This window comes from Dermacentor variabilis, chromosome 4, assembly GCF_050947875.1.
Source record: "Dermacentor variabilis isolate Ectoservices chromosome 4, ASM5094787v1, whole genome shotgun sequence".
In the NCBI taxonomy this organism is placed as follows: Eukaryota; Metazoa; Arthropoda; class Arachnida; order Ixodida; family Ixodidae; genus Dermacentor; species Dermacentor variabilis.
Window position 1 is genome coordinate 134,661,983 of NC_134571.1, and position 15,082 is coordinate 134,677,064.

Genomic DNA, 15,082 nt, shown 5'->3' on the forward strand with positions numbered 1-15,082 from the left:
GTAATTTTCACAGCACGGGGGGTTATCACTCACAGTAAGCCATGTTTCACAATTAACTTCAGTGCCGAGAAGCTCTGGCTCAGCATTCATCTGCGAAAGCGTCAAGAGATCTTCAGAAGACAAGGAGACACAAGGTTTGTTCCGCAGCACAGCGTGTCATCAGCAGCAGCTCCCCACAACGTGACGGATGAGCCTGACCTTTGCCTGTTTTTCAAAATGTGGCAGTCATCGCGCCGACATCTGCCACAACAAAGACCAGAGTTTGACTCGCAAGGAGCAAATTCTCACCAAGACCAGTCGATGTTTTCGATGCCTGAAGCTAGATCAAATGGCGAAGGACAATGAAAGACGACAAAGATGCGAGAAGTGTTCACGAAGCCATTGCACCTGCCTGCGCCCCCGAACTTCGTGGACGAAGACAATGGGACTTCTGCGCCTGTTATCCTTCTCTCAACAAGCGAGCCTCGTGGTACTACTGGAGACGATCACCGCGAGAGTTGTAGGTATGGTATTATCAAAGGACTACATGGTGCTATATTGTAAATCTATTGCACTGTTTCTATTCCATCTCTGCAATCAGCCTTCCACGACTGCTCACCAATTTTTTAGCCCATGACCACCTCGCCTGTTAGTCACGCGTTGTTAAGAAAACCTCGAGGAGTCCCATCTGATACGACGTATATGCACTGATTATGCAACATTTGGCCGAACAGACGAAAAATAATTCTTTCAAATTAGCCTTTACCTATTGGTCAGACGCTTTCGGGCTGTGCCCACTTCGCTTGTCTGTCACGCGGCGGCACAAATTTGTGATAACGCACCAGGTAAATGTCACCTGTACATAATGGAGAGGCTTAATATGGCGCACAAAACTGGGACCCTATAAAGTAAGCTCTTCCAATATGTTTTTATTCCAATCTTCTGTCGTCAAATTTACGCTAGCGCCGGCGCAAGCATCAGGCGGTGACCCGCACCGTTGCCTGAACAGCCCAACCAAGCGCTCCCCTCGTTTATAGGTGTTAACTTTTGTTTGCTCTCAAACCGAATAGCATTGCCTACATTGAGCAGTTTTTCTTATCTAATTGTCTGACAAGAGGCGAGGAGCACGCTGAAATGCAGAGGGTTTCGATGGGGCCGAGCCAGCGTACTGAAAATAGATCAACAGATGAAGAGGGAGGTGCCGGCTTCTGCGATTGGTGTACTTTCCCTTACTTAGCTTAGGGTGCCTTGTCTAAAATCACGGGGGCGTGCAACGGACAGTGAAAAAATGCCGCTAAAACGGTTCCTCAGCAAGGAAGAGTTGGCAGAGCGAGGTCGTATGCGTCCCGAAACTGCTCGATAACGTTCTACTGCCGCGCTTAAAGATTTATTATACGAAAATAAACCCATGCTATTCGGCAGCTTCGAGTAGCCAGTGCCGGAGCGATCGGCGGCACCTATATTCTATTCCTTTCGGAACGCGATAGTCTCCGGCTATTCAGAAAAAAATCTAGTTTTTTTTTAGTTTCGTGGTATTGTGACGCTGACTGACAGACCGGTGAAGTGGGTGCAGCCTGAAGCCTTTTGACCAATTCCAGAGGGTTAATGGCGAAAAAACGTTGAATCACAAATAATGATTTTTCTTTTCTTCGTTCGAGTCATCCATAATCAGTGTGTAAATGTCATGTTAGATTGGGAGCTATCGTGGTTTTTGCGACGTCACATAACAGACAGGCGAAGGGGGAGTGGTCCAAGAAAAAATTTTACCAATCGTGGAAGGCTGATTGCAAAAGTGCAATGGAAAATTTTGGAATAGCTTTACGTTATATCGCCCCTGGTTTATTTCTTCGAATAGCAGAGGACTGCCTGGTTCAGAAAGAATTAAAGATTGCTGCCGGCCCATTTCTCTTGGGGCTGACTACTCGGAGATATCGGGGCGAATTCTCGTGTGGAATTATAACGTTGTAGAACCCTTTCGGCAGGTTAACGACATCACTCTGCCAATTCATTGCTGCGGATCCGCTTTAGCGGCATTTTTATTATTCCGTTGCAGGCCGCCGCGGTTTCCGACGAGCAACCGCAAAATATAAGCAAGGTGAGGCGGACCAATCGCAGACGCCGGCGCCTTCCTCCTAATTTGGTTATGTACAGTCACGTTTAATATGACCTGCAACACCGGCGCCCATGGTCGAAGGGGCTCCAAGACTGCACGGCTGCGCAGACACAGAGTAAGCTCCAGACCTGAACACAGCTTCAATTAGTGGTGTTTCTTACATCACTATGTCGCATGCCACAACCACAGCGCAGCCCTGAAGTCCCCTCGACCACGGAAAAGGATGTTGCAAGCCATATTGCACGCGACTGTACATTCCCTAAGCCAGCTAGGCCCGAATAAAACCCTCTCCACTTCTGCGTGCTCCTCGGCTTTTGTCAACCAATTACATAAGAAAAACTTGCCAAAGTAGGCAACGCTGTTCGCTATCGAAGAAAGCAAAAGTGACTTTCTTTAAGCGAGGAAAGCGTTTCATCGGGCTCTTCAAGCAACGATGCGGATCACCGCCCAATTCTTGCGTCCGTGATTATGTAAATTTGACGTCAGGATATTAGAATAAAAACAGATTGGAAACGTTTTACGTCATAGGGCCCCAGGATCTTTCTCGCTCACCCCCCCCCCCCCCCCAGCGGACGTCAACGCAACGCCATTACTTTACGCACACTAGGCTACTCATTTCTGCAAAAGGGCACAGTGACTTAGGAATCCCTCTTTTTACAATGTTGCAATTGCCATGAATTGTCTCCGCAATGCACTCGCAAAGATCTGTCACCACGCTATTAAAGGTAGCTTTGACGTACAATTCCAACGTTTGGAAGCCACAGGGTTCCCTCAGCCCCTTTTGAAAGCGGTGGCTGAATCGCTGCTTACAGGCTTAAGAAAGAACGTACGAAGCTCGCAGCTGTTGGGGCAACTGAACGTAGCAAACTAGCAGTCATGCCGTGTGTGCACGAAATGAGCCACAACGTCAAAAAGATTGCGGCCAAGCAGGGAGTAAGTGTAGTGTTTTCTGCCCCTTGCAAGCTTTCGGGTCGGTGCTCGCGCATTTCTCGAGGCAGGGCAAGGAACCACGTTTGCGCAACTCAGCATGAAAACCGTTTACGGCATGTGTCGCTGGGGTTGTTCCCTCTCCCATGCGAGAGAGTTTACACAGGCCAAACCGGTCGATGTATCAATGATCCCCTGCGCAGGCGCCACTTCTCCCTGGGATCCGATAACGGTGCAAATTTGCGTTGCCATTGCAATGAATGTGGCTGTTACCCTTTGTTCAGCAATGGTAAGGGCAACTCAGCTTGGTAAGGGCAAGGGCCAAGAAGAGCGAGAAATCCTGCAAACGTACTACATCATTTTATTAGGTGGCGACTGCATTACTACAACCTCGGTGCGCTTATTTGAAAAAGAATTTGCTTTTTTAGGTTGGTCACGATAGATGCGATAACTTGACTTTTCATGCTCTGTGATTAATGATGCTGTTGTTGCGCATCCTCTGCTGGCCTTACTGGGACTACGTTGATAGTCCAGTCGTTCTGGTGTGAATCTCTCTTCTTGTCCTTTGTCTTTTGTGACTGGTTTTTTTTCTTCAACTATGTACGAGAAAGGATGGTCACTATGAAGTGACCTCTCTTGGAAGAAAATTGCAGACCTTGCAGACAACATTTTGATGCGACGAAACGACTGGGCTGATTGACACGTAAGCTCAACCAGTACCCCAGACTTCGAAAATAACGCCACCACCATCTGCGTATGTAGAAGGATCTGCAGAAAAGGTTTCATCTTCAGTTTCCCGTCATCCGCCTCGACAATTCTATGTGTCTAATCCAGCGGCTGTCAAGCCGCCCAGTACGAAGATTCGCACTTCTTTTGGAGCCTGCCCCCATGAACGTGGCGCCAAGTCATCGAACAATCTGGAATTTGGCGCGAGCTTAAACCTAAACGTCAGTGTGCTCCCCTTGTGCTTCCGACGACACAAGGTCGCCATGACATCAGATGTCGAAGAGATGACGAAGAGGCATTCCTTCACATTGGCCTGCCCGATAACGAAAGAGATTCAGTGCTGGTTTTATTGTTTAAGACGCCTCCTCATACAAACCAATCTTCACCAAAACATGTCTCTAGGTTGACCAGAGTTCCATTCGGAATCAGTTGAAGCCGCTTTCTTCTGAAACATAATTTTCGATGCGCTTAACACCACTACCCAACAAATTTGGTTGCTACAAGACCTTACATATATGAGCGGAAGAAGTTGGGTCAGAAGAAGACGCAATTTAGATGTATGAAAAAATTATCGACGTACTTATAGATGCGCCTGTGAACGAACATAAGGGAGTGGAAAAGCAGTGACCAAGCCCTGACTGTCAAATTTCAAGAGAATGACATCACAGCAATGAACGCTTTGTACACCCGCAGAAACAATCAGAGTTATTTATTAGATTGTCCTGACTACCTGACACGCACTTTTTTATACATCCATCGAGCACTATGGACTTCAATGCGCAAGCGCAGCACGAAGTGACGAAGCGTTGCGCTCTGAAACCTATGGCACAAGTTTAAGGCACATCTGGTAGCTTGTCTCTTTTTCTTGGATGAGCGAATATCTTTGGAATTCTCATTCTTTGGGAATGCCAATCTCATGTGCGAAGAAGCATTGCCCTCCCATTTACCGCCCATTTAACGGTAGAGAGGAAGTAGCCCCTTTCCGAGCCTTTAGCATCCCAAGATTTTGGTCGGTCGAATTGCAAGTCGGATCTGTAAGATGAACCGCCACATATCAGAAATGACAAGCGTATCAGCCTGCGAATCAGTCTAGGAAGCTGTAGTGTATGCATGCATGTATAATTATACGCGAAACGCTCCGAGTACTATTCTCTTCGCAAAGGCAGGAGTGGTGCCAATCAGTAGAGCGGCGGTACACTTTTCTAGCAACTCCAACGGTGTGTTCAATGAAGTTACATTTTGGTTCGACTCGCAGATTATTCTCTTCCTGATTCAACTAGAACCGGAGACATGGAATACATTCATCATTAACCATGTAGCAGAAATTCATAAGTTAACGGATCCTTCCTTTTGACGCTTTTGCTCAGGAAAAGAAAATGCAGTGGACTTGCTTACGAGAGGACTATCAGCAGGCAGGTTGCAGCGGGTAGAGCTCTGGTGGAATGAACTGGAATGGATAATCAATCCTTTAATGTGGCTGCCTGCCTTCAGTTAAGAAGCACAACTGGAAGTGCCTAAACAAGTGCCCAAGACTTATTAACACTCTGTCCGTACGAAGTCATCCATGGAAAGATTATTCGACCCGGAATGATTCACTTCTCGTATTAAGCTTCTACGAGTCACAGCGTGGTAACTACGATACAGAATGAAGCTGATACGTGAGTAGGAATCTTCTGCGGACTTTTGAACCGAAGATGTTCAAGAGGGCGAATGTTACCTGATACGCGTCGAGCACAAGGCAACTTGGTGATGTGCATTTCGCAAGAGAAACATATTGCTTTCCAGAGTCAGCCTGAACGCCTTGGACTATCCTTGACGACGACAGGTTGATCCGAGCCGAAGCTCCTGCTCACAGCCAGTTGGAAAGCTCCTGAAGTAGCATACATATAGTTCTTCTATGGAAGGGCTCTCCCATTGGAGCGCCCGCGATCATTGAAAACGGAAGTAATGAGATCACTGATAATGTCACACGCAAGAATGTGGCATGATATTTAACCAGCAAATTAATGGAATGCAGTTGCCTGGCGTTCACTGAACATCTGCATAGCCGAAGACGTCACTCCCTCCACTCGCTTCTCCTCTCCAGGTGCTCACGTGCTCTCTCGCTTGCGCGCAATATCTGCGCATGCGCAATCGTTATATGCTCTGACGTCAGCACCAGAGAGGACGCGTAAGGTGCGCTTCGTTGCGCCGCTAGCGAGGGGACTATGCCCCGCCAGCTGGAGCACGCTGTGCTTCCTCCTCGCCTTCCAAAAGAAAACCTGCTCCTTTCAATGCAGATATAACTCAAGCAATAGATTACGTAAAGACATTGATTGCTTTATTTCTAAAAGTCACAGGATCAACGTTGTATTCGTCATGTCAAAAGTAAATAATTGCAAACCAATAATTGACTGATTACTCAAATACTTTGTAACCTGAATATTGCGAGCGAACTGTTCAATAATAGGTCATTGATCGATCAACCACCACATCAGTTATTAATTATTAATGAAATGTTGTTTATTATTTGAGTAATGATTAGTACTTAAGTAATTACAAGTAATTTATTTTATATGTTAATAACTAGGCGCATGTTACAATATTACGGTGAAAACCGCTGTTTATAATTAGGACTGGTATAGTCAAGGCGAAAGCAAGCCTTTATTTTAAAGAAATGCATCATTTAAGCTGCATAAACCACAACAACCCAAAAATTAGAAGCAACACAGTCTTCGACGCGCACGCCATTCGCGCACGACCAGCACAACTGACAATAGTAAGCGACCGATGTTGGCAGTGGCTCTGCTGTCGCGTGGGATACCGTCCAAGTGCCCGACTTTTTTGTGCTTACCGCACCACGCCATTGCATGGCGCGTGCCGCTTCTCAACACACTACCGTGTTCCAGTAAACTGTGGCCGCAAGGACTGGGTCAAAGGGTGACTCCACCCTGAACTGTGGCGCTGCTATCGAGGCACCCTAGGAATGGAGTGAATGTCACCCCAGGCGCGTGAGCACATCACCATGCGGCTATTTTCGATATTTCGCGCAGTTTCTTTAAAACACGCAAAAAATAATTCCTAGGACATAGCACCCTGAAAAGAACTGAACCGGATGTTTTAGAACGCACTTCCAACTTTCCTGTCAGAATTCAAGTACTCAAGAAGTAACTAAAAGGTTCACTAATTACACTCATTAATTATTCCTGCTGGAACAAAATACTTACGGGTGTGGTAGAGAACTGCTGAACAAATATCACTATTCGCATCCTCTTACACTCTATATTTTTTGTAACAGCTTGGCTGACGTAAATTGGGACGCGCTGTATGTAGTATGGTAACCAAAGTTACACAGCAGCCCAGATCCTCCCTAAAGTAGGCTTACTGTGCACATCAGTGCCATCTTCATGTCGCATGGGCAATTGCTTAACAAAAATAACGCTATATCCGGAAAGGCACCTTGTTATGCTCGTGATTCTCAGCGGGGAACATAAGCGTTTTCCTTCTGAGGTTCTTTAGGCGCACCATTTCAAATCAATTCAATACTGTAGTGGGCCGGAACGCTGCACTCCAAGAAGTGGCCGATGCTGAAAAAAAAGCCATCAATTACATTCTAGATTTTTACGTACTAAAACGACTATCTCAGTATTAGGCACGTCATAGCGGAGAACTGCGGGTTATCTTGGACTACCTGGGACTCCTTAACGTGCATCTAAATTTATGTAAGTACACGAGCATTTTTTTTTCATTGAGCTTTCACCGAAATGCAACTGTCGCATGGCCGGAAGCGAATATGCGATCGACCTTAGCAGCGCTCTGCCATAGCCACTTAGGTCTCACGGCAGGCTGCTGAAAAAAAGACGAGTGCACCGCGTTATTGGATAGTGCACCATTATGAAATCACTGCAAAGATGCAAAGTTACATTACACTCTACCAAAGACAAGAGTAAGATAGCAATAAAAGAATACACCGGTGCATACAACCTCATACGCGGCTGAACAAGACACCATATATTCATACTGTCCCATAGCCACTGAGCTGACACGGCCGGCGGCTGAAAAAAAGACCAATGCGCGTTTGACGGATGGTTAGTCCACCGTTATGAAATCACTGCAATTATGCAAAGCTGTATTCCGCTATACCATAGAAAAGAGTAAGGTAACGAGAAAAGAATACACCGGTGCATACAACCTCGGACGCGGCTGAACAAGACACGATATATTCATACCGCTCATCATAGACGCACCACTTATGGGGATCTAAACCGAACATTTTTAAGTTATGCGGCACATGGCTTCCGAGATCGTGAGGCGCTCGCAGTTTTTTGCAGGCCGTTCCACTCGACATGCTTCTCAGCAGTAACAGCGTAGTAGGCACTAGTTCGATCGCGTGGCACTACGTGCGCTGTCCAACGAAGCATCGTGAAAGAACGCGGCCACACAGCCCGATGAAATCCTGATACAGCTAATCAAACAACTGGGTCCAAAAAGCAAGGCACAGCTGACTCATGCAATTGAGCAAGTAATTAAAACGAAGAAAACGCTGTTTGGGTGGCGTCAAAACAGGATGGATCATATATATAAGGAAGAAAGTGACAATGATAAGACGAACTGGTAAATGCCAGTTACAGTAACGTCGGTAATATACACAATGACGATGCGAAGCCATAAAATTACAGGTGTAAAAGGGGGTAGCGAGAAACGACATACTAAGGCAACTACAGAATCGGTTCAGACCAGGAAAACCCTTAAATGATAATATGTTTGCACTAACGCTATGCATAGACATTTCAAATGCTAGAATAAAGCTTTATGAATAGGATATCTGTGAAACTAAACCTGCAAGTTTAACACCTGAATTCTCCCGAGCGAAGCTAGCTTATCAGGACTCTTTGAGGAACTATCAGGCAATGTTTGGGATATAATTGGCCTTAGTGGCGGTAGAAGAACTGCTGAGGCTTATACAGTGCTGACTAACGGCCACGTCCTCTGCTTTAGAGGACTCTCAGATAAGCAGCAATACGGGGTACGAATCCTAATCCATAAGGACATAGGGGGCAACATCGACAAATTTTGCATAATTAACGATAGAGTTGCAGTTGTCGGAATACAACTCAATAAGATGTATATATAGAACAAGAGTCATACAAGGATGCGCTCCAACCTACAGTCATGATGATGCTGAAACGCATCAATTTTTCGGAGATGGTAAATTAGCGATTAGAACAGTGCAAACTCGGTATACCATAGTAAAGGGTGACTTCCATGCACAAGTGGGGGAGAAGCAGGGTGGTGAACAAACAATTGGCAGCTACGACGTCGATTCTAGTAAGGGTACAAGAAAGATGCTGGTAGAATTCGCAGAAAGCAATAAGCTTCGAATAATTAACACTTTCTTCAGGAAGCGTAACAACATAACGTGGACCTGGAAAAGCCCTAATCACGAAACAGGAAGTGAGGCAGCTTTCACTTCTTCTGCCGATCCCAGCATAGTCCGGCATAGTGTTGGCTAGGGTAAAGTGCAGTGATCATATGTTAGTGAGGTCTAGGATTCAGCTCAATTTGAAGAGACAAAGAGTGAGATTGGTCAGGAAGGAACAGGCCAACATAGACGTACTAAAGTTGGCCAATTCAAAGTAGACCAATTCAGCCCGGTACTTGCAAACAAATATGCAGCTCTAGATGATGATGTGTGGTGTTTTATGGCGCAAGGGCCAAGTTTGGCCAAAGAGCTCCATGACAAGTGGTAATGTTGACGATGTATTGTGGATGGCGTGCACAACGAATTGCTCATGGTAGATGCAGCATGGTTAGAAGAACTGGCGAATCTTACACATTGCTGAATAACGGCCATGTCCACTGCTATAGAGGTCTCCAGGATAAGAAGCAATACGGGGTAGGATTCCTAATTCATAAGGACATAGCGGGCAACATGGACGAATTCTACAGCATCAACGAGAGGGTAGCAGTAGACGCAATCAAACTCAATAAGAGCTGTAGATTAAAGGTAGTACAAACCTACGCTCCAACGTCCAGTCACGACGATGAGGAAGTAGATCAATTTTATGAAGATGTTGAATCAGCGATGAGAAAAGTGCAAACGCAATATACAGTACTAATGGGGGACTTCAATGCAAAAGTGTGGAAGAAGCAGGCGGGTGAACAAGCAATTGGCAACTACGGTGTCAATTCTAGAAACGCTAGAGGAAAGATGCTGCTAGAATGCGCTGAAAGGACTAAGCTAGAATAATCAACACCTTTTTCAGGAAGCGTAGGAACCCCAAAATGGACCTAGGAAAGCCCTAATGTTGAAACAAGACATGAAATTGATTTTATACTTTCTGCCGATCCCAGCATAGCGCAGGATGTAGAAGTGATAGGTAGGGTAAAGTGTAGTGATCATAGGTTAGTGAGGGCCAGGGTTCACCTCAATTTGAAAAGAGAAAGAGTAAAATTGGTCAAGAAAGAACAGGTCAACTTAGAGGCCGTGAGAGTAAAAGCAGCCAAATTTAGGATGGTACTTGCAAACAAATATGCAGCCTTAGAACAGAGAGATGATGGTGATGACATACAGGTAATGAATGAAACCGTAACGAGGCTGGCTTCAGAGGCAGCAATTGAAGTGGGAGGCAAGGCACCAAGGCTACCAGTAGGCAAGCGCTCCCAAGTAACAAAGGACCTAATAAAGAAACGACAAAGAATAAATGTGCCTAACTCAAGAGATAAGATAGAATTCGCGGAACTGTCCAAACTGATCAACAAAGCGAAGGTAAGTTATATTAGAAATTCTAACGTGAGAAAGATTGAAGAAGCCGTTAAAAATGGACACAGCCTCAAATCAGTGAGTAGGATACTTGGCATAGGACCAAACAAGATATATGCACTGAAAGATAAGCAGGGTAATATCATCAGCAATCTCGAAGGTAAAATAAACGCAGCGGAAGAATTCTACACTGACATTTACAGTACCCAGAGGACTCAATGAGCACTCTATTCGAAACAATAATGAACAGTATACAGAAACTCATCTTATAATTAGGGATGAGGTCAGAAGGGTCTTGCAGGGCATGAAACGGGGAAAGCGGCAGGAGAGGATGGAATAACAGTCCATTTAATCAAAGATGGAGGAGACATAATGCTAGGAAAACTGGCGGCTCTCTATACGAAGTGTCAATCAACTGCAAGGGTCCCAGAAAACTGGAATAATGCAAACATTATACTAATCCACAAAAAGGGCGACGTTAAAGAACTCAAAATTTGTAGGCCCATTAGCTTAGTCCCAGTATTATACAAAATATTTACCAAAATAATCTCCAATAGAATAAGGGCACCATTGCACTTGGACTCATCCAAGGGAGCAGGCTGGCTTCAGGAAAGGTTACTCTACAATGGATCACATCTATGTCATTAATCAGGTTATCAAGAAATCCGCGGAGTAGAATAAGCCTCTCTATATGGCTTTCATAGATTACGAAAAAGCATTTAATTCAGCAGAGATACCAGCAGTCATAGTGGCATTGCGTAATCAAGGAGTACAGACCGCTTACGTAAATACCCTGGAATATATCTACAGATTCCACAGCCACCTTAATTCTACACAAGAAAAGTAAAAAGATATCTATAAAGAAAGGGTCAGACAAGGAGACACAATCTCTCCAATGCTATTCACTGCGTGCTTGGAAGAAGTATTCAAGCTATTAAACTGGGTAGGTTTAGGAGTAAAGACCGACGGCGAATACCTCAGCAACCTTCGCTTTGCCGATGACATTGTTTTATTCAGCAACACTGCGGACGAGATGCAACAAATGATTGAGGACCTTAACAGGGACGTAAGAGTGTGGCTGAAGATTAATACGCAGAAGACAAAATAATGATAAATAGCCTGGCAAGGCAACAAGAGTTTATGATCGTAAGTCAGCCTCTAGAGTCTGCGTATGAGTGCATTTACCTAGGGCAACTAATCAGAGGGAACCCTGACCATGAGAAGGAAATTTACAGAAGAATAAAAAGCAGCAGACATCGTGAGCACTTGACTCGGAGCTTACCGTTACCATTAAAAAATAAAGTATATAATCAGTGCATTTTACCTGCGCTGACATACGGCGCAGAGACTTGCACACTGACAAAGAAGCTTGAGAAGAAGTTAAGGACCACGCAAAGAGTGATGGAACGAAGAATGCTAGGCATAACTTTAAGAGAAAGAAAGAGAGCGGTTTGGATCAGAGAACAAACGGGTATAGACGATATTCTAATAGACATATAGAAGAGAAAAAAAGAATAATAGAAGAGAAAAAAATTGGCGCTGGGCAGGTCACGTCATGCGCAGATTAGATAACCGTTGGACCATTAGGGTGACAGAATGGGTACCAAGAGAATGGAAGCGCAGTAGAGGACGGCAGAGTACAAGATGGTGCGACGAAATTAGGAAATTTGCGGGTGCTAGTGGTAATCGTTTGGCGCAGGACAGGGGTAATTGGAGATCGCAGGGAGAGGCCGTCGTCCTGCAGTGGACACATAAATAGGCTGCTGCTGCTGCTGCTGCTGCTGTTGCTGCTGTTGCTGCTGCTGCTGATGATGATGATCATTATGATGATTATGTGTAATATGGCTGTAAAAGGGCCTAAAACCTGTCGCCATAAGTGGCGTAGAATATATAGGTGCTAAAAGAATGACGCTGGCTAAGTAACTATGTGGGCTATAGCAATCGGCTTTCGTTAAGACATGATGCAACAAAACATAACAATGACACCATAGTTTCAAGAGAGCCCTTGAATGCAGGGCTGTTAGTCACGTGCTAAAAGTCACATGGCCAAATAATTTTCAAGGTGTTGGTCTCGGCTAACAAATCTAAGACTGTTTGCAGATTAAAAAGCCGTTCATCGCTAAGAAAGAATGCATGGTCAAGGGGTATATTCTCGCTATATGCAGAAGGGAAATATTTTTCCTATCTGTTTCTATTGCAGGGCACTGAATAAGAACATGGAGGACTGTCAGACTATTCGCGCACCTAATACAAGTCGGAGGATAGCCCCCAGTCAAGAGATAACAGTGAGTACCGTATGTGTGGCCTATTCTTAATCGGCGAAGAAGTACTGCCTTGTACCGTGCTGTTTTCCCACTTATCCAGTACCCCAGTGTTGGTTTTATCATGTGAAGCTTATTCATTGCTGGCGTATCCCACTTGCCTTGCCAATGATTCCTCAATTTGCGGCGCAGAAAAGGTTTTAGGTCTGTGCCAGGGATGGGGATATTTCAATCTTTGTCGCTAAAACTCACTGAGGTAGCCATTTTGTCAGCAGCTACATTGCCTTCTATACACCTCTGACCCGGTACCCTGCATAAGACGATCACTAATTATTGCTAATTAGGGCTCCCACTACACTTAATGAGTCTGTGAAGACAATAGACTTAGCGATATTTGTGAGCCTTATGTGTTCAATAACCTTAAGTAAAGTGTATACTTCCGCTGTAAAAATACTGGTGTGCGGGTTTAGTGCTCCAGATGCTGAAAGTGAGGATCCCAGAGCTGCGTATGCAACACCAACAGGAGACTTCGAACCATCTGTGTAAACTTCATCACAGGAGCACTTCTCCTTAAGTACCAGAAAATGCGAATATGTGTGTGCCTCCGGGGCTCGTTTGGATATTTCTAAGAAATAGATGTCACATTGGATATTCTGCTACTCCCAAGGCGGTGGAAGCCGTGTAGGATCCATTAGGACATTGTGTAAAGGGGGACCCCTGCTTTTTCTGAGAGTGCTTCCAACCGCAGGGACAAAAGAGACCTAGTGGCTGGGTGGTTACGAAACCGCCTAGCAGTGGACATGTCGCAAATAGTAGAATGACAAGAATGTTTAATATCTGAGTTAACTTTCAGGGCGTAGGAGAAAGTTAAATGTGTGCTTTGGTAGTGCAATGACCATTCGTTAGATTCGACGTAGAGGCTTTGCACAGGGCTAGTCCTAAAGGCGCCTGTAGCAAGTCGGATGCCTAAGTGGTGAATAGGATCTAGCATTTTCGAAACATTAGGTTCGGCAGAATTATAGACTATTGCTCCGTAGTCAAGCCGTGTTAATATTAGGCTTTTGTACAGCTTTTAAAGGCATCTCCTGTCGCATCCGCAAGATGTTCGTGACAAGAGCTTAAGCAGATTCATAGTCTTGAGGTACTTTGCCTTCAAATATTTCAAGTGTGGTACAAAAGTTAGCTTACTGTATAAAAGGATACCTTGAAATTTGTGTTCACGGCTCACAGATAGCCGTTCTCCATTTAGATCTATTGCGGGGTCCGCCAGTATGCCTCTCTTGTTTGAGAACAGGACGCATGTACTTTTTTGACGGTTTAGCTTAAAATTGTTTTCGTCCGCCCACTTAGACAATTTGCTTATGCAAAGCTGCACTTGTAGCTCACCAATACTTAGATTACGTGATTTGAAACCTATCTGGATGTCATCCACATATACAGAATAAAACATAGTGCGTGGTATGACAGTCTGGATCGAGTTCATTTTGGCAATAAGAAAGTGCAGCTCAGCACAACACCTTGTGGAACACCAGCCTCTTGCGTAAATGGACGAGACAGAGCGTTACCAACTCTAACACGGAACGTGCGATTGGAGAGGTAACTCTGAATCACGTTCAGCAAGTTGCCTCGAACTGCCATTTCAGACAGATCACGGAGGATTCCAAAGCGCCAGGTTGTGTCGTACGCCTTCTCCATATCTAAAGGTACTGAGAAGAAAAACTGTTTGTGGGCAAAGGCATCACGGATATATGTCTCGATGCGGACAAGGTGATCTGTTGTGGATCTATCCTCCCTAAATTCACACTGAAAGGGATCGAGTATCTTGTTGCTTTCAAGAAAATGGATGAGGCGACGGTTAATCATCTTCTCAAATAATTTGCATAGACAACTTGTCAGAGCTATAGGCCTATAACTGTCGGGTGAGGAAGCGTCCTCGCCCTCTTTGAGAATTGGGATTACGATTGCTTCCTGCCGGCGGAGAACGTGGAGTGGACGAGTGACCATAGTGTTTTTTGGGGTTTCGGGGTGTAAGTGTCTGATCATCTCATACATTATTTGGTCACTTCCTGGAGCGGACTTGTTGCAACAGTTCAGTGATGCCTGGAGCTCAGCCATTTTAAATGGCCGATAGTATACTTCATTGGATGTGCTTTTCCGACCGAAATTGAGCTGTTCTGCTAGCCGCTGGTATTTTAGGAATGTATCTGTGTAATGAGATGTACTTGAAATGCGCTCTAAATGTGCTCCTCGACAATCTGCCTGGTCCTCAACAGTGTCTCCTTGTGCATTTACTAAAGGTAAAGGATGAGTTTCGCGCCCTTTTAGTTTTTTTCA